Below are 20,727 nucleotides of genomic sequence, written 5' to 3'. Positions count from 1 at the left end.
TCCTCAACACCGGAGCCCCGCAAGGATGTGTGCTCAGTCCGCTACTGTATTCCCTATACACACACGACTGTGTGGCAAGATTTAACTCCAACTCAATCTATAAGTTGACACTGTGGTGGGCCGTATCTCAAACAACGACGAATGAAACTACAGGAGGGAGATAAATCACTTGGTTGCATGGTGTACCGAAAACAATCTCTCTCTAAATGTTGGAAAGACCAAGGAACTGATCATCGATTTCAGGAAGTGCAGCACGACACACACTCCCGTCTGCATCAATGGCTCCGAAGTGGAGATGGTCGATAGCTTTAAGTTCCTGGGGGTCACCATCACCAACAGTCTGTCCTGGTCCACCCACAAAGAACAAAGAAAAGTACAGCACAGGAACAGGCCCTTCGGCCCTCGAAGCCTGCGCCAACCATGCTGCCCATCTAAACTAAAATCTTCTACACTTCCGGGATCCGTATCCCTCTATTCCCATCTTATTCATGTATTTGTCAAGATGCCCCTTAAACGTCACTATCGTCCCTGCTTCCACCACCTCCTCCGGCCACCCACTACCCTCTGTGTAAAAAATGTGCCTCGTACATCTCCTCTAAACCTTACCCCTCGCACCTTAAACCTATGCCCCCTAGCAATTGACCCCTCTCCCTGGGAAAAAGTTGATGCAACAGTCAAGAAAGCCCAACAACGTCTCTACTTCCTACGGAAGCTAAAGAAATTTGGCATGTCTGCATCGACTCTCACAAACTTCTACAGATGTGCGATAGAGAGCATCCTATCCGGCTGCATCACAGCCTGGTATGGCAACTGCTCGGTCCAAGATCGCAAGAAATTGCAGAGTGTGGTGAACTCAGCCCAATGCAACACACAAGCTTGCTACCCCCTCATTGATTCTGTCTACACCTCAGGAAGGCAGACAGCATTATCAGAGACACCCCCCCCCCCCCCCCCCCGCCTCCCCCATCCAGGCATTGCCTTCTTCCAGACCCTTCCATCAGGCAGAAGGTACAGAAGTCTGAAGACCCGCACATCCAGACATAGGACCAGCTTCTTCCCCACAGCTCCAAGACTCCTCAACGACTCCCCCTCGGACTGATCTGTTCCCTGTAAGAAGACTATTCACAACGCCCTATGCTGCCCTTGCTCATGTATTTGCTTTGTTTGGCCCCTTGTTCCGCACTGTAACCAATCACTGTTTGTCGATGTACCATTTGTCGATGTTCTCTGTTGATTATTCTTGTGTCTACTATGTACGTACTGTGTACGTTCCCTCGGCCGCAGAAAATTACTTTTCACTGTACTTCGGTACGTTTGACAATAAATCAAATCAAATCGAAATCTTGGGCCGTTCCTTTCCTTTCAGTTTCCATTATATAACAACTTATATTCACATAGCACCTTACACAGAATGAAACATCCCAAGCTGCTTCATAGGAATATTTCGAAACTAAATCTGACCCCGAGTAATGGAAGGAGATATAAGGTCAGATACCAAATGCTTGGTCAAAGAGTTAGGTTTGAAGAAGTGTCCTGAAGGAGGAGAGTGAAGTAGCGAGGCAGAAAGGACACCATTGGTGGAGCAATTATTTGGGAAAGCACAAGAGGCTGGTATTGGAGGAGGTAAGATATCTCAGAGAGTTATAGGGTTACAGGAGATAATAATAATCCCTATTATTGTCACAAGTAGGCTTGCATTAACACTGCAAAGAAGTTACTGTGAAAATCCCCTAGTTGCCACATTCCGGCGCCTGTTCGGGTACACAGAGGGAGAATTCAGAATGTCCAATTCACCTAACAGCACGTCTTTCGGGACTTGTGGGAGGAAACCGGAGCACCCGGAGGAAACCCACGCAGACACGGGGAGAACGTGCAGACTCCGCACAGACAATGGCCCAGCGGGGAATCGAACCTGGGGCACTGCCGCTGTAAAGCAACAGTGCTAACCACTGTGCTATTACTCAGATACGGGGGGGTGAGGCCATGGAAGCAGTTGGAAACGAGAATGAGAGTTTTTAAATTCAGATGTTGCTTGACCAGGAGCCAGTGCAGGTGAGAGCACTGGGGTGATAAGGGGAAATGGGACTTGCTCCGAGTTAAACCCTGGGCAGCATTGTTTTGGATGAGCTGAAGTTGACAGAGCTTAGAATGTGGGAGAGGGGCCATGAATGTGCATTAGGAAGGTGGACAACCCTCTGGAGAGAGTCCAGAGGAGTTTTACTAGAATGATACCAGGGGTAAGATACTTGGGTACATGGATATATTGGAGAAGCTGGGATTGTTCTTCGGGGAGGAGATTAAGGGGAGATGTAATCGAGCTGTTCAGCTTCTTGGCGGGTTTTGACGGACAGGAAAGGAACAAACCGTTTCTCGTGGCAGGCGGGCAGGCAAGGACACATATTTAAGGTGCTTGGCAAAGGAACCAGAGTGGGAGATGATAATTTTTCTTTAATGCAACCAGTTTTCATGACCCCTAAACTGGACCACTAGAAAATGTGGTGAAAACAGATTGGATAGTAAGTTTCAAAAGGGGAATTGGATAAATACGTGAAGTGAAAACATTTTCAGGAAATGGGGAAAGGGTTAATTCCAGAGATGTTTCACAGAGCCAACACAGCACAATCGGCCAAATGGCCTCCTGTGTGTACTTTGTAGATATATATTTGATCATAGATGTGAGTGTTGTAACCTGCACAGATCCTACTGGGTAGGGGCAACTGGTTACCCCATGGATTTCATTAAATTTATTGACAGTTGCTTTGTAGAAAGCAAAACCAAAACAAGTACAAAAAAAATTACATAAAACAATAAACAGGCAACAATTCAATAAGGTCACCAACATTTCACCTTTACAAAGGAGATAAACCAAATCACAGAACAATGACATGAACCAAAAAAAATGGCCACAGTACAATGAAGATAGCAGCATCCAAATCAACCCTCCACTCCCTCCCTCCCCCGCAGCCCCCGACAGTGGAGTCACACCAGTGGAAAGCCGCTGGGGGTGACGCGACGATGCACCGGGAAGTCACACTGGCACAGAGCACAGCGGAAGAGCGAGAAAGCACCCTCTCCGAGGACGAAGACACGGATAAAGGGGCTGTAGCTGATAAGCACATAGCCTCCAAATAGCAACCGTGGACAGGTGACAATACAATAAGGATACGAGCATCTAAATCAACCCGCCAGTCCCTCCCCCTCCCGCAGGGCATTGCAGAAGGGCAAGTAAGCACCTCATTCCATCAGCCAAGCCGTAGACAAAAGGGGCAGTAGCTGACAAACACATGGCTTCCAGACATGGAGCAATACACAATCAACAGTACAAAAACTCTTCTTCCCACAGCCCTAGCAGTAGACCCACATCAGTGGAAAGTCGCTAAACCAATCCACCAGAAAAGTCACACTAACACAGAGGATAGCGAAAGAGAGAGAGTAGCAGCCCCTCCTCTACTCCAGTACTGGCAGTGATTCCAGAGGCCCCAGGCCATCAGAAGCAAGAGGAGCCGCAGCAGACAACCCCACAGCCTCTAGGCAGTAAATAGCAGCATTGCAATAACGAGCATACCACTCAACTTCCAAACATGGTGCTGCCGATCGCCAGCCGAGCGGGATTCTCCGGCGTGCGATTAGGGAAGCGAAAGCAAGGGCGTTGGCCCCCTTCCCCATGTGTAGCTCTGGCTGCTCCGAGACCCTGAAGAATGTCACTATTGGGCATGGCTTCACCCTCATCCCCATAACCTTGGACATTGCCTCGGAGAAGGCTGTCCAGAACCCAGCAAGCTTGGGGCAAGCCCAAAACATGTGGGTGTGGTTGGCCGAGCCTCTCTGGCACCGCTCACATTTGTCCTCCACCTCCGGGAAGAACCTGCTCATTCGGGTTCTGGTCAGGTGCGCTCTGTGCACCACTTTGAGCTGCATTAGGCTTAGCCTTGCGCAGGAGGAGGTGGAGCTCACCCTGCTCAGTGCTTCGCTCTAGAGTCCCCATCCTACCTCTGTCCCCAGTTCGTCTTCCCATTTTTGTCTGGTCCCGTCCAGTGGTGTTTGAGCTCTGTCCAGTAGCTATCCGTATATTTTCCCACATAGTCCCCCCTTCCCGTTGCTTGTGCCTATCAGGTCCTCTAGTAGTGTGCTTTCTGGGGCCCCAGGGTACCCCACTGTCTCTTTGCGGAGGAAGTGTTTTATTTGGAGGTGTCTCATTTCCTGTCCTTTTGCTAGCCTCCATTTCCTCGTCAGTTTGTCTAGTTTTGCCAGTCTGTGCCCTACGTAGAAGTCCTCGACCGTCAATGTACCCCCCTCCCGCCTCCATCTTTTGAAGGTGGTATCTAGAATGGCTGGGGGGAATCTGTGATTGCCGCAGATGGGGGCCATGGGGGACATTTTAGTTATCCCGAAGTGTTGTCTGAGCTGGGTCCATGTTCTCAGCGTGGCCGCTACCACTGGGCTCGTTGCGTATCTTGTTGAGGAGGATGGGAGTGCTGCTGTAGCCAGGGCCCGGAGGGTCATTCCTTTACAGGATGCCTCCTCCATTTGTACCCACTCTGTGTCAGGTTCTTGTACCCATCCCCTCACTCTTTCTGCCGTTGCTGCCCAGTGGTAGTATTGTAGGTTTGGTAAGGCCAAGTCCACTTTGATTTTCCTTCTTTGCAGTGTCTGTTTTGGGATTCTCGGGTTCTTACCCCCCCCCCCCCCCCCCCCCCCCACCCACCATGATTAAACTGTCTACGTTTTGGAAAAAGACCTTGGGGATGAAGATCGGAATGGATCTAAACAGGAAGAGGAACCTTGGCAGTACGTTCATCTTGATCGTCTGCACTCTCCCCGCCAGGGAGAGTGGGAGTGAGCCCCACCTTTGAAGGTCTCTTCTTACTTCCTCCACCAGGCTGGTCAGGTTCCCCTTGTGGATCTGTGTCCAGTCTCTGGCTATCTGGATCCCCAGGTAGCGGAATCTGTTCTGGGCTGTTTTGACCGGGAGCCCCTCCAGCTCTCTTCCTCCCCCGTTTGCATTCACTGGGAATGCCTCGCTTTTGCCCAGGTTAAGTTTGTAGCCCGAGAAGGTTCCAAACTCTTTCAGCATTTGCAGTATTGCCTTCAGTCCCTCCTGTGGCTTCGAGACATAGAGGAGCAGGTCACCTGCATAGAGTGAGACTCTGTGCTCTCTGTCTCCTCTCCGGATTCCCTTCCAGCTTTTCACGTCCCGCAGGGCTATCGCCAGGGGTTCGATGGCTAGTGCGACCAAGAAATGAAATGAAAATCGCTTATTGTTACAAGTAGGCTTCAAATGAAGTTACTGTGAAAATCCAGTGGGGACAGGGGGCAGCCGTCTTGTTCCTCTCTGCAGCTGGAAGTATTCAGAGCTGGTGGTGTTAGTTCGGACGCTCGCTTTGGGAGCGTTGTACAGGAGCCTCACCCAGGTGGTGAATCCCGCTCCTAGCCCAAACCGTTCCAGTACCTCGAGGAGGTCTAGAACATAGAACATAGAACGATACAGCGCAGTACAGGCCCTTCGGCCCACGATGTTGCACCGAAACAAAAGCCATCTAACCTACACTATGCTCTTATCATCCATATGCTTATCCAATAAACTTTTAAAAGCCCTCAATGTTGGCGAGTTCACTACTGTAGCAGGTACGGCATTCCACGGCCTCACCACTCTTTGTGTAAAGAACCTACCTCTGACCTCTGTCCTATATCTATTACCCCTCAGTTTAAAGCTATGTCCCCTCGTGCCAGCCATTTCCATCCGCGGGAGAAGGCTCTCACTGTCCACCCTATCTAACCCCCTGATCATTTTGTATGCCTCTATTAAGTCTCCTCTTAACCTTCTTCTCTCCAACGAAAACAACCTCAAGTCCATCAGCCTTTCCTCATAAGATTTTCCCTCCATACCAGGCAACATCCTGGTAAATCGCCTCTGCACCCGCTCCAAAGCCTCCACGTCCTTCCTATAATGCGGTGACCAGAACTGTACGCAATACTCCAAATGCGGCCGTACCAGAGTTTTGTACAGCTGCAACATGACCTCCTGACTCCGGAACTCAATCCCTCTACCAATAAAGGCCAACACTCCATAGGCCTTCTTCACAACCCTATCAACCTGGGTGGCAACTTTCAGGGATCTATGTACATGGACACCTAGATCCCTCTGCTCATCCACACTTCCAAGAACTTTACCATTAGCCAAATATTCTGCATTCCTGTTATTCCTTCCAAAGTGAATCACCTCACACTTCTCTACATTAAACTCCATTTGCCACCTCTCAGCCCAGCTCTGCAGCTTATCTATGTCCCTCTGTAACCTGCTACATCCTTCCACACTGTTGACAACACCACCGACTTTAGTGTCGTCTGCAAATTTACCCACCCACCCTTCTGCGCCTTCCTCTAGGTCATTGATAAAAATGACAAACAGCAACGGCCCCAGAACAGATCCTTGTGGTACGCCACTTGTAACTGAACTCCATTCTGAACATTTCCCATCAACCACCACCCTCTGTCTTCTTTCAGCTAGCCAATTTCTGATCCACATCTCTAAATCACCCTCAATCCCCAGCCTCTGAATTTTCTGCAATAGCCTACCGTGGGGAACCTTATCAAACGCTTTACTGAAATCCATATACACCACATCAACTGCTCTACCCTCGTCTACCTGTTCAGTCACCTTCTCAAAGAACTCGATAAGGTTTGTGAGGCATGACCTACCCTTCACAAAGCCATGCTGACTATCCCTGATCATATTATTCCTATCTAGATGATTATAAATCTTGTCTCTTATAATCCCCTCCAAGACTTTACCCACTACAGACGTGAGGCTCACCGGTCTATAGTTGCCGGGGTTGTCTCTGCTCCCCTTTTTGAACAAAGGGACCACATTTGCTATCCTCCAGTCCTCTGTCACTATTCCTGTAGCCAATGATGACATTAAAATCAAAGCCAAAGGTCCAGCAATCTCATTCCCTGGCCTCCCAGAGAATCCTAGGATAAATCCCATCAGGCCCCGGGGACTTATCTATTTTCAGCCTGTCCAGAATTGCCAACACCTCTTCCCTACGTACCTCAATGCCATCTATTCTAATAGCCTGGGTCTCAGCATTCTCCTCCACAACATTATCTTTTTCCTGAGTGAATACTGACGAAAAATATTCATTTAGTATCCCGCCTATCTCTTCAGACTCCACACACAACTTCCCATCCCTGTCCTTGACTGGTCCTACTCTTACCCTAGTCATTCGCTTATTCCTGACATACCTATAGAAAGCTTTTGGGTTTTCCTTGATCCTACCTGCCAAATACTTCTCATGTCCCCTCCTTGCTCGTCTTAGCTCTCTCATTAGATCCTTCCTCGCTACCTTGTAACTATCAATCGCCCCAACTGAAACTTCACACCTCATCTTCACATAGGCCTTCTTCTTCCTCTTAACAAGAGATTCCACTTCTTTGGTAAACCACGGTTCCCTCGCTCTTCGCCTTCCTCCCTGCCTGACCGGTACATACTTATCAAGAACACGCAGTAGCTGATCCTTGAACAAGCTCCACTTATCCAGTGTGCCCAACACTTGCAGCCTACCTCTCCAACTTATCTCCCCCAAGTCACGTCTAATGGCATCATAATTGCCCTTCCCCCAGCTATAACTCTTGCCCTGCGGTGTATACTTATCCCTTTCCATCATTAACGTAAACGTCACCGAATTGTGGTCACTGTCCCTAAAGTGCTCTCCTACCTCCAAATCCAACACCTGGCCTGGTTCATTACCCAAAACCAAATCCAACGTGGCCTCGCCTCTTGTTGGCCTGTCAACATATTGTGTCAGGAAACCCTCCTGCACACACTGTAAAAAAAACGACCCATCTAATGTACTCGAACTATATCTTTTCCAGTCAATATTTGGAAAGTTAAAGTCTCCCATAATAACTACCCTGTTACTTTCGCTCTTATCCAAGATCATCCTCGCCATCCTTTCCTCTACATCCCTAGAACTATTTGGAGGCCTATAGAAAACTCCCAACAGGGTGACCTCTCCTTTCCTGTTTCTAACCTCAGCCCATACTACCTTGGAAGATGAGTCCCCATCTAGCATCCTCTCCGCCACCGTAATACTGCTCTTGACTAGCAGCGCCACACCTCCTCCTCTTTTGCCTCCTTCTCTGAGCTTACTAAAACACCTAAACCCCGGAACCTGCAACATCCATTCCTGTCCCTGCTCTATCCATGTCTCCGAAATGGCCACAACATCGAAGTCCCAGGTACCAACCCATAGAACATAGAACAATACAGCGCAGTACAGGCCCTTCGGCCCACGATGTTGCACCGAAACAAAAGCCATCTAACCTACAATATGCCATTATCATCCATATGTTTACCCAATAAACTTTTAAAAGCCCTCAATGTTGGCGAGTTCACTACTGTAGCAGGTAGGGCATTCCACGGCCTCACTACTCTTTGCGTAAAGAACCTACCTCTGACCTCTGTCCTATATCTATTACCCCTCAGTTTAAAGTTATGTCCCCTCGTGCCAGCCATTTCCATCCGCGGGAGAAGGCTCTCACTGTCCACCCTATCCAACCCCCTGATCATTTTGTATGCCTCTATTAAGTCTCCTCTTAACCTTCTTCTCTCCAACGAAAACAACCTCAAGTCCATCAGCCTTTCCTCATAAGATTTTCCCTCCATACCAGGCAACATCCTGGTAAATCTCCTCTGCACCCGCTCCAAAGCCTCCACGTCCTTCCTATAATGCGGTGACCAGAACTGTACGCAATACTCCAAATGCGGCCGTACCAGAGTTCTGTACAGCTGCAACATGACCTCCCGACTCCGGAACTCAATCCCTCTACCAATAAAGGCCAACACTCCATAGGCCTTCTTCACATGCTGCCAGTTCCCCTACCTTATTTCGTATACTCCTGGCATTGAAGTAGACACACTTCAAACCACCTACCTGAACACTGGCCCCCTCCTGCGACGTCAAATCTGTGCTCCTGACCTCTATACTCTCATTCTCCCGTACCCTAAAACTACAATCCAGGTTCCCATGCCCCTGCTGCATTAGTTTAAACCCCCCCAAAGAGCACTAACAAATCTCCCCCCCAGGATATTTGTGCCCCTCAGGTTCAGATGTAGACCATCCTGTCTGTAGAGGTCCCACCTTCCCCAGAAAGAGCCCCAGTTATCCAGAAATCTGAATCCCTCCCGCCTGCACCATCCTTGTAGACATGTGTTTAATTGCTCTCTCTCCCTATTCCTCATCTCACTATCACGTGGCACGGGCAACAACCCAGAGATAACAACTCTGTTTGTTCTAGTTCTGAGCTTCCATCCTAGCTCCCTGAAAGCCTGCCTGACATCCTTGTCCCCTTTCCTACCTATGTCGTTAGTGCCAATGTGGACCACGACTTGGGGCTGCTCCCCCTCCCCTTAAGGACCCGGAAAACACGATCCGAGACATCACGTACCCTTGCACCTGGGAGGCAACATACCAAACGTGAGTCTCTCACGCTCCCACAAAATCTCCTATCTGTGCCCCTGACTATCGAGTCCCCAATTACTAATGCTCTGCTCCTCTCCCCCCTTCCCTTCTGAGCAACAGGGACAGACTCCGTGCCAGAGGCCCGTACCCCATGGCTTACCCCTGGTAAGTCCCCCCCCCCAACAAGTATCCAAAGCGGTATACTTGTTTCTCAGGGGAACGACCGCAGGGGATCCCTGCACTGACTGCTTCTTCCCAGTCCCTCTTACAGTTATCCATCTATCTCCAATCTTTGGTGTAACTAATTCCCTAAAGCTGCTATCTATGACCCCCTCTGCCTCCCGAATGATCCGAAGTTCTTCCAACTCCAGCTCCAGTTCCCTAACTCGGTCTTGGAGGAGCTGGAGATGGCAGCACTTCCTGCAGGTAAAATCAGCAGGGACACTAACGGCATCCCTCACCTCAAACATCCTGCAGGAGGAACATTGCACTCCCTTCCCTGCCATCCCTCTAACTTTCTACCAAGATCTGGCTAACAACTAAATTAAAAAAAATATATATATATTTCCATTCGACTTTGTCGAAGGCCTTTTCTGCGTCCAGGGAGACGATCACCTATGGTGTTCTCTCCTCGGAGCGGGTCATTATTATGTTCAGCAGCCGCCTGATGTTCGCTGTGAGCTGCCTACCCTTGACAAAGCCGGTTTGGTCCTCTGCGACCACCTCTGGTACACAGCCCTCCAGCCTTTTGGCCAGGACCGTTGCGCGTATTTCCGCATCCACATTCAGCAGTGAAATGGGTCTGTATGATCCACATTCCGTCAGGTCTTTATCTTTTTTGGGTATCAGTGAAATTGTGGCCTGCGCTAGCGTTGGGGGCAGGGTGCCCCTTGCCAGTGAGTCCGCGAACATGTCCCTTAGGTGTGGGGCCAGGACTGGTGCAAATTTTTTGTAGAAGTCTGCCGGGAACCCATCGGGTCTGTCTTCCCCCACAACTGGTAGTTCCAGTCCGTCTCTGAATTGTTTCATCCCCGCGCCCCCGTTGCTGTCTGCTTTCAGCCTTCTTAGGTGGGTGAAGACTCTGGATCTTTTGACCGGGCCGTTGAGTCCCCTTACGTTCCAGGTAACAATCCTGGTGGGGGGGGTTTTGACCCCCCGGTCCTGCGGGGTCACCCATACTTACCTGGTGGACGCGCCCCTGCACTCTGGTGTTTCCCTTCGTTAGGGGGCCGTACAAAATGGCCACGGTCACCGCTCTCACCATGAGGTCGGGCCCCAGGGCTCTGGGGTTTCCTTTTTGACAAGGGGGCATTCACCATGGCCGCCAGCTGTGTGTACGCCACGTGGCTGCACCCCTGCACTCCAGGGTCTCCCTTCGTCCTGAAGCCCTCCCGAGTGGCTGTTTGTGGCACCGTCTTGGTTCCTTGCCCTGCTCCATGCCTGCCGAGGCCTGTGTTCGTGCTGCTTATCAACCTCACCCTTCCCTTTGCTTCTCTTTTGTTCTGCGCTCTCCCCCAACTCCTCTCCCCCCCCTTAGTCCCTGTTCCTCTCTTCCCCCCCTGTGTTCTTCCCCCTCTTCTGCCCTGCCCCCCCCCCCTTCTCTTTGTGCCAGGCGCTCCCTCTCCCCTGAGAAGCGCGCCGCGGCCCTCCTTTCTTCCTGCCCTCCCGTGTTAGCCCTCCTCGCTAGCAAAGTGACCCCCCTCCCAGCACTTGCCCTGCTCTGGTCCTGTTTTACCTTCCTTTTGCTAGCCCTTGTCTCGCCCACCTGTCCGCCTTTTTCACTCTCATTCATCTTGCTTCGCTCCCCCCCCCATTGCATTGAGAGGTGGAACGAGCCCGGAAACGAGTCAGCACAGTCCCGCACAGTGCACCAAACACGTGTGCACAGTTCGTGATCGTGTTGTCTCTGTTTGCGGTCTGCCCGCTGCTCTTTGTTCCGATTCTTCCTTTCTTTTCCATCCCCGTCGCTTTCATGATGGCCGTTGTGGCTGTCCCTCCCCCAGTTTGTTCGCCCTAACAAACTCCTCCACTGCCGCTGGGGTGTTAAAAAACAGCTCCTTCCCTTTAAATGTTACCCAGAGTTTGGCCGGGAATAACATCCCAAATTTCACATTACTTTTGTAGAGTGCTGATCTGGTCCTGTTGAATCCAGCCCTTCTTTTGGCCAGGTCCGCCCCAATGTCCTGGTCCACCCTTATGGTCTTCCCTTCCCATGTGCTCGCTTTCGTCTGCCGGGCCCACTTTAGGATTTTTTTCCCGGTCTTGGAACCTGTGCAGCTTCACGATAATCGCTCTGGGCTGCTCCCCGGCTTTGGGCCTGGGTCGGAGCGACCTGTGCGCCCTGTCGATTTCTGGGGGGTTTTGAAACTTCTCCCTTCCCATTAGCTTGCCCAACATTTGGGTGACGTAGCCTGTTGGACCTCTGCCCTCCAACCCCTCTGGCAGAACCACTATTTTAACATTCTGCCGTCTGGACCTATTTTCCTGGTCCTCCACTTTCCCTCTTAGGCTCCCCTGGGTCGTTGCCAGCCTTTTCACCTCGGTTTCCTGAGTTACCATCCTGTCGCTCTGGTCCGAGGCGGCCCTCTCCAACTCCTGAATAGTTTTCTCCTGCACCTCCACCTTCCTTTCCAGGCCGTTGATGGTTCGCTGCATTTTTTCTGTTGTCTCCGCCAGCATCTCCTTCATCATTGTGTGGAGCTCCGTCCTGAGTGCCTCCCTCATGGCATTTATCTCCGTTTTTATCTCCTCCTTTATGGCGTTTATTTCTGTTTTCAGCACGCTTCCCCATTCCTACCCCTGTGCGGGGGGGGGGTCGCCGCGTCCTGTTCCTGCTCCGCTGCTCGGCTCGCCAGCTTTTCCGCTTCCTGATTCGCCTGAACCTCCGCCCCGCCCCGTGGGGTCGTCTGCCTGCGTGGCCGCAGCTCCTGCTTTTTTCCTTCGCCTTCGCTGCTGCTCCTTCTCACATCTCGCCGTCCCCCCAATTTATTATTTGGAGGCATATTTCTGTCTGTGCCTTTCTCTTTTTTTCCTGGGTTTTGGTGCGAAAATGAAATTCTTTTTTTTTTTGTTCCCCCCAAGGGTTTTTTTTTCTCCTTTTAAAAACGATTTTTTTTTTTTTAATAAAAAGGGATTTTTTTTTTTTTTGAAAGTTTTTTTTCCCCTTTAAAAAAGTTTTTCTTTTTTAAAAAAAAATTTGCAGGAGAGGAACCAGGAAGGTAGAATTTAAAAATTCTTATTTTGTTCTTGTGATCCTCTCCGTGCTCCGACTTTCAGGGCGTTTCTGAGCGATCCCCACTCCTCCTCCACCGCTCACCGGGACCAGTCCCTCCTTTTTGTTTCTCTCCCTCTCCAGCTCCGTGGATCGGAGCTTTGGCGCCTCTGCAGGGCCGAATTCGCGGGGCCTAAAGAATTTTTTTTTTTTGTGAAAATTCCCCGGGAAAACCCCCCCAAAAAAGCCATGATTTCGTGGCTGTGCGGGAGCGTCTTTTCAACCATCAGCATTTTGCACAGCTTCCAGACCGGGAGTAGTAAATGGTCATCAGCACAATAAAGTTACCACTAGTCCACAAGGTATCTCAACACAGCCTTCAGGTTGTTCAGTGGAATCGGACTACCGCCACCCCTCCTCCTGCAATACTGGCATCTGATCATCTGACACCACCCAGTCCATCGTCCAGGCCACAGGAAGAAAGGAGGTAGTAGCAAGCAACTCACACTTCCAAACATGACACTGTCAAAAATCAATATTACAACAAAAGTACCAGAAAACTGCAAGTGCAGACCCTCCCCTGTCTTTAGCCCGGTAGTAGGTTGGTCTTCCCTTTACTTGACTCCAGGTCAAAGAAGCATAAGGGGCCGTGATGAGCAGACACACGGTCCCAAATAGTTTCAGTAACACTCCTCCTCTCTCACACCCTCTGGCAGTTCCAGCAGCGAACTCTCCAGGCAGAAACAATCATTACCGGAAGCCACAGAAACACAGAGCATTGCAGAAGAGACGAGAAGGCACCCTTCCCCCATCTTCAGGCCAGCAAAAATCTACCCTTGCCTCACGCCTCGTCAAAGAAGCAGAAGGGACCAAAGCAACAGACCCACAGCCTTCAGGTAGCAGCAGTATTATCCGGGTCACTACTACTTCACTCCCTCTTCCTCTGGCACTGAGAAAGCATCCCTCTCCCTTCTTCAGTCCGGTAGCAGGCCAGCCAATATCTCCTCATTGCCTGGCCTCACTCCAGGTCAAAGAAGCAGAATGGGCAGCAAACAGAAACGAAGCCTGCAAGCAGTCTGCTGCTGAACACAGAAGACACAACCGGCAGCCAGCCAGAGAATGGGGAATGTGAGCTTCCAGATATGGGGGCGGGACAATCGTTAACCTTTTCTGTTGTATTTTCTGTTGTGCCAACCAAGAGATAGATCACTTGGTTGCATGGTGTAAATGTTGGAAAGACCAAGGAACTCATCATTGACTTCAGGAAGCGCAGCACGACACACACTCCCGTCTGCATCAAAGGCTCCGAAGTGGAGATGGTCGGTAGCTTTAAGTTCCTGGGGGTCACCATCACCAACAGTCTGTCTTGGTCCACTCACGTCGATGCAACAGTCAAGAAAGCCCATCAACGTCTCTACTTCCTGCGGAAGCTAAAGAAATTCGGCATGTCTGCATCAACTCCCACAAACTTCTACAGATGTGCGATAGAGAGCATCCTATCCGGCTGCATCACAGCCTGGTATGGAAACTGCTCGGTCCAAGATCGCAAGAAACTGCAGAGTGTGGTGAACTCAGCCCAACGCATCACACAAGCTTCTCATCCCCACATTGATTCTGTATACACCTCAGCAAGGCAGACAGCATTATCAGAGACACCTCCCCCCCCCCCCCCCCTCCAGGCTTTGCCTTCTTCCAGACTCTTCCATCAGGCAGAAGGTACAGAAGTCTGAAGACCCGCACATCCAGACATAGGAACAGCTTCTTCCCCACAGCTACTAGACTCCTCAACGACTCCCCCTCGGACTGATCTGTTCCCTGTAAGAACACTATTCACGACGCCCCATGCTGCTCTTGCTCATGTATTTGCTTTGTTTGGCCCCTTGTTCCGCACTGTAACCAATCACTGTTTGTCGATGTATCATTTGTCAATGTTCTCTGTTGATTATTCTTTTGTCTACTATGTACGTACTGTGTACGTTCCCTCGGCCGCAGAAAAATACTTTTCACTGTACTTCGGTACGTTTGACAATAAATCAAATCAAATCAAATCAAGTATAGAGCCGGCCAGTTAGGTACCGGCTAGAGAGAAGACCAGTAGCGAAGTACTGGGGCTGTGTAAATATTATTGTAAATAAAGCTAAGTCTCATTTGACTCAGAAACCCATGTTGGACTCATCGTGGCCTCACAAAAGTGAGCATTGCTGCAAAGCCGTCATCCCTAATGGCCCTTTCGAATGGCATTCTTTGAAATGATTCTATTTCTTTTATTTCTGAAATATTACAATGATTTCAAAGAATAATGCATACCTGAATGTTACTGTCTCCTCCCTGACCCTATCAGTCACCATGAACTTTTGAACATCTGGGCAGTGATCAGGTCCCAACCCATAAAACCCCAATGCACAGGAGCAGGAGGAGACCATTTAGCCCCTCAAGCCTGTTCTGAGCCTCTAAAAGAACACTCCACCCAAGATCAGACCCAGCCCTACCCCATAACCCCTGAACCTAACCTACACATCTTTCGACACTAATGGGCAATTGATCATGGCCAACCCCACCTAACCTGCACGTCTTTGGACTGTGGAAGGAAACCGGAGCACCCAGAGGAAACCCACGCAGAAACGGGGAGAATGTGCAGACTCCGCACAGACAGTCACCTGAGGCTGGAATCGAACCTGGGTCCCTGGTGCTGTGAGGTGATGCGCGATCAACTACACTCAAGACGAAGTGATTTCATAACTGAAGGCTTTAATCTACTAGAACTTGTTCCCCAGCAGCTTCGGTACAGAAAGTGAAGGCTGCTGGGACGGCACCGTTTCTTATACTCCGCCTGTCAGGGCGGAGCTACGTACAACAGCCAATGGTAGACTCCTGGGTCTAACCAATGGTCATCAGCCTCTTAGGTACCGCAATACCTGGTACTACCACATTCTCCCCCTGTTAAAAAAAGAGTCTCGCGGTGGTGGTGGCCAGTGGTAACAGTCGCCTTTAGCTTGGTATGACCAGGTATGGAGGTACCGTGGGGTCGAGGATATTTGCAAAGTGTTCACAGTGAAGCAATCAGTCGATCGGGTGGTCTGGTCGTCCTTCTGGAGCGTCTGGGCTTCGGTGGTGATCCTGGTGGGGGTCCCGGTGGTTGCGACTCCGGGAGCGTGGTTTCGTCCTCCCTGGCAGCTTCGTCACCCCTAGGCGGCGCTGTTGGGGCAAACGGTTGACACGGGGGGGGGGGGGGGCGCCTGTAGGGGGCGTCGGTGGGTGGGCGGGCCTAGGCAGGAGCGGCGGGAGTACTGACCCCTCCCACTGCTGTGGGGGGGGGGGGGTTAATGGTTCGGGTGCACGTGGGGTTCCGGCGGGCGCCAGGTCCCGAAGGGAGACTGTATCTTGCCGGCCGTCAGGGAACGCCACGCAGGTGTACTGGGGGTTAGCGTGCAGCAGGTGGGCCCTCTCAACCAACGGGTCCCACTTGTGCGCCCGCACGTGCTTCCAAAGCAGGATGGGTCCGGGTGTCGCTAGCCAGGTTGGGAGCGAGGTCCTGGAGGAGGACTTCCTTGTCGGGGTGAACAAAGCTTTCCGTGCTCCCAAAGTCAATCAGGCAAGACGTCTCGTGGCCGTTGATGAAGACCGTCGTTGTAGCCATTGCGAGTGTCCGGGGTCGACTTTGGTCCAGTGTCACCGAGGCAAGATGAAGCAATTGCGAGTTCTGATCGGGCAGCGTGTAGTCGGCCAAGCTGGGGGCTTGGGGTATCCAAGATGGCGTCACCCATGGGTCGCACATGGTGTCCGGGGATGAAGTAAGATGGCAGCAGGGATGGACAAAATGGCGGCGCCCACCCGTCCAGCGTGGTGTCCGGAGGGCAAGCTGGCCGCACCCGTGGGTCACACGTGGCCATAGGATAGGGGGGTGGCGGTGAGCGCAGGCCGGTCGGGGCCTGAAATGGGGGTTGCCGTGGCACTCCGGAGTTTCTGGAAACTGCGGCCACGGTGCGGGCCAGGCAGACCCCCACCAAGTGGCCCTTCTTGCCGCACCCTTTGCAGGTGACGGTGCGGGCCGGGCAGAGCGGGAGGGGATGATTCGCCTGCCCGCAGAAGAAACAGCGTGGCCTGGCAACGTTAGCGGGCCGTCTCGCAGCGCAGGCCTGCGGGGTCAGGGGGAAGGTCTGTGGGGCTGCCGCTGCGGGGTGCACGCGCGGTCGGGCGCATAGGACTGCGCGTTTTTGTAGGCAACGTCCATGGACCCTGCCAGGCCCCGTGCCTCTCTAAGTCCCAGGGTGTCCCTTTCTAGGAGTCTTCGGCGGATATCTGAGGAGCTCATACCTGCTATGAAAGCATCCCTGATTAAAAGGTCCGTGTGCTCGCTCCCCGAAACTTGCGGGCAGCCACAGTTTCGGCCCAGCTCCAGTAGCGTCCGGTAGAAATCTTCCAACGATTCCCCGGGGCTTTGCCATCTAGTTGCAAGCAGGTGACGTGCGTAGACCTGATTTACAGGGCGGATATAATGTCCTTCTAGCAGTTCGATCGCGGCATCATAGCGTCCGCCTCCTCGAAAAGGGGGTAGATCCCAGGGCTGACCCTTGAGCGCAGGAGATGCATTTTCTGTCCTTCTTTGGGGGTGCCTCCGGCCGTCTCGAGGTAGCCTTTAAAGCACGCCAGCCAGGGTTTAAATATTGCAGCCGAGTTCTCCGCGTGGAGGCTGAGTTGTAGGCACTCCGGTTTGATTCGGAGATCCATCCATCCAGCTTAATTCTAGTAGATTAAATTGATGCACAATCAATTACACTCAAGACAAAGTGATTTCATAACTGAAGGCTTTAATCCACTAGAACCTGTTCCCCAGCAGCTTCGGTACAGAAAGTGAAGGCTGCTGGGACGGCACCGTTTCCTATACTCCGCCTGTCAGGGCGGAGCTACATACAACAGCCAATGGTAGACTCCTGGGTCTAACCAATGGTCATCAGCCTCTTAGGTACCGCAATACCTGGTACTACCACATGAGGCAGCAGTGCTAGCCACTGCGCTGCCCCTTGAAGCCCTTCTGCATTTTAAACACCTCAATAAAATCACTCCCCAGCGTTCTCAGTCACGAGTGTATACTGCATAAAAGCAAATTACTGCGGATGCTGGAATCTGAAACAAAACCAGAAAATACTGGACAATCTCAGCAAATCTCACAACATTTTAAAAACTCATTCATGGGATGTGGATGTTGTCAGCTGGCACAACATTTACTGCCCATCCCTACTTGCCATTCAGAGTCCGCCACATACCTTGTGTTGCCCTATTATGTATTTTCTTTTATTCCCTTTTCTTCTCATGTACTTAATGATCTGTTGAGCTGCTCGCAGAAAAATACTTTTCACTGTACCTCGGTACACGCGACAATAAACAAATCCAATCTAATCCAAACCACATTGGGGGTGTGGAGGGTGATTGGGGGTGGGGGGGTGGTGATTGGGGGTGGGGAGTTGGTGATTGGGGGGGTGGGGGTTTGGTGATTGGAGGGGTGGCGGGGTTGGTGGGTGGGGGGGTGGGGTTTGGTGATTGGGGGGGTGGGGGGGTGGTGATTGGGGGTGGGGGTGGTGGGGGTGGTGGTGATTGGGGGTGGGCGGGTGGTGATTGGGGGTGGGGGATTGGGGGGTGGTGATTGGGGGTGGGGGTGTTGGTGATTGGGGGGGTGTTGGTGATTGGGGGTGGGGGGTTGGTGATTGGGGGGTGGGGGGTTGGTGATTGGGGGGTGGGGGGTGGTGATTGGGGGTGGGGGGTGGGATGGTGGTGATTTGGGGTGGGGGGTGGTGATTGGAGGGGTGGGGGTTGGTGATTGGGGGAGTGGGGGGTGATTGGAGGTGGGGGGGTTGGTGATTGGGGGTGGGGGGGTGGGGTGGTGGTGATTGGGGGTGGGGGTGTGGTGATTGGAAGTGGGGGGGTTGGTGATTGGGGGTGTGGGGGTGGGGTGGTGGTGATTGGGGGTGGGGGTGTGGTGATTGGGGGTGGGGGGTTGGTGATTGGGGGGGTGGGGGGGTGGTGATTGGGGGTGGGGGGGTGATTGGGTGGGGGGTTGGTGATTGGGGGGGTGGGGGGGTGGTGATTGGGGGTGGGGGGGTGATTGGGTGGGGGGTGATTGGGGGGGGCCTGGAGCAGTGGGGATGGAAAGAGGACCAGCCACAAGTGAAGATTGACAAAGATTTCACGGACAGAAAGACAAGAGGAATGTAAATGGGTGTGATAATAACTAAGAAGGGTACTGGTAGTGGCACATTATAATAGTAATCTTTTCAAGATAAAGATAGATAGTTTTTTGAAGAATAAAGGGATTAAGGGTTATGGTGTTCGGGCCAGAAAGTGGAGCTGAGTCCACAAAAGATCAGCCATGATCTCATTGAATGGCGGAGCAGGCTCGAGGGGCCAGATGGCCTTGTCCTGCTCCTAGTTCTTATGTTCTTTATTGTCACAAGTCGGCTGACATTAACACTGCAATGAAGTTACTGTGAAAATCCCCTAGTCGCCACATTCCGGCGCCTGTTCGGGTACACAGAGGGAGAATTCAGAATGTCCAATTCACCTAACAGCACGTCTTTCGGGACTTGTGGGAGGAAACCGGAGCACCCGGAGGAGACCCACGCAGACACGGGGAGAACGTGCAGACTCCGCACAGACAGTGACCCAAGCTGGGAATCGAACCTGGGACCCTGGCGCTGTGAAGCCACAGTACTAACCACAGTGCTACCGTGATAGATCAGGCTGCGATAATGGCAGAACAAAGGTGAGCAGTGTATAAAAGGACAATAGGGAACAGATGGCCCAAGTGGGGGGGGGGGGACAATTGTGAGGGGGAACCAGATCAATGGAAGAAATTAAAATGAATTGATGGAAATAAACAGGGATTTACAGCATATTTTACACGGAATCTGACACCCTGGGCGAGTTCTCTGACCCCACCGCCGGGTCGGAGAATCGCCGGGGGCTGGCGTGAATCCTGCCCCCGCCGGTTGCCGAAGTCTCCGGCACCGGATATTCGGCGAGGGCGGGAATCGCGCCGCGCCGGTTGGCGGCCCCCCCCCCCGGCGATTCTCCAGCCCAGATGGGCCGAAGTCCCGCTGCTGGAATGCCTGTCCCGCCGGCGTGATTAAACCGCCTCTCTTACCAGCGGGACAAGGCGGCGTGGGCGGGCTCCGAGGTCCTGGGGGGGGGGGGCGCGGGGCGATCTGGCCCCGGGGGGTGCCCCCACGGTGGCCTGGCCCGCGATCGGGGCCCACCGATCCGCGGGCGGGCCTCTGACGTGGGGGCACTCTTTTCCTTCCGCCTTCGCCACGGTCTCCACCATGGCGGAGGTGGAAGAGACCCCCCCCACTGCGCATGCGCGGGGATGCCGTGAGCGGCCGCTGACGCTCCCGCGCATGCGCCGCCCGGCAATGTCATTTCCGCGCCAGCTGGCGGGGCACCAAAGGCCTTTCCCGCCAGCTGGCGGGGCGGAAATCAGTCCGGCGCGGGCCTAGCCCCTCAAGGTTAGGGCTCGGCCGCTCAAGGTGCGGAGGATTCTGCACCTTTGGGGCGGCGCGATGCCGGACTGATTTGCGCCGTTTTTGGCGCCGGTCGGCGGACATCGCGCCGATTACGGAGAATTTCGCCCCATAATTTAATCCATAGTTTCATTCTGGTGAATCTGACCCCTTCCAGTTCCAACACCAATAGGCTTTAGGCTGCAAGTGGTGCTTTTCGCCTGGACTATCAGTTTTCTACGATCGACAGGACGCTGACTACCCCCGTGGGTTGTGCTGCACGATACACAACAAGCTTGACAATCACTGTTCTTAAACATTTCAGATTCTCTTCTAGCTCCTGTAAACATACTGTGTACGTTCCCTTGCCTGCAGAAAAATATTTTTCACTGTACCTCGGTATATGTGAAAATAAATCAAATCAAATCAAAAATCAAATTAAATGTCTATCCTCCCACTCAGGCATTTGTTTTGCACGTGTAACACACGCGATCCTTGACAATGAGCATCAAAGGGGGCAGCTAACTCAGTCCCGGGTTTCAACCCAGGGTTTCACTGG

Source organism: Scyliorhinus torazame, chromosome 10, assembly GCF_047496885.1.
Source record: "Scyliorhinus torazame isolate Kashiwa2021f chromosome 10, sScyTor2.1, whole genome shotgun sequence".
Classification (NCBI taxonomy): Eukaryota; Metazoa; Chordata; class Chondrichthyes; order Carcharhiniformes; family Scyliorhinidae; genus Scyliorhinus; species Scyliorhinus torazame.
Note: the sequence above shows the minus strand (reverse complement) of the source record.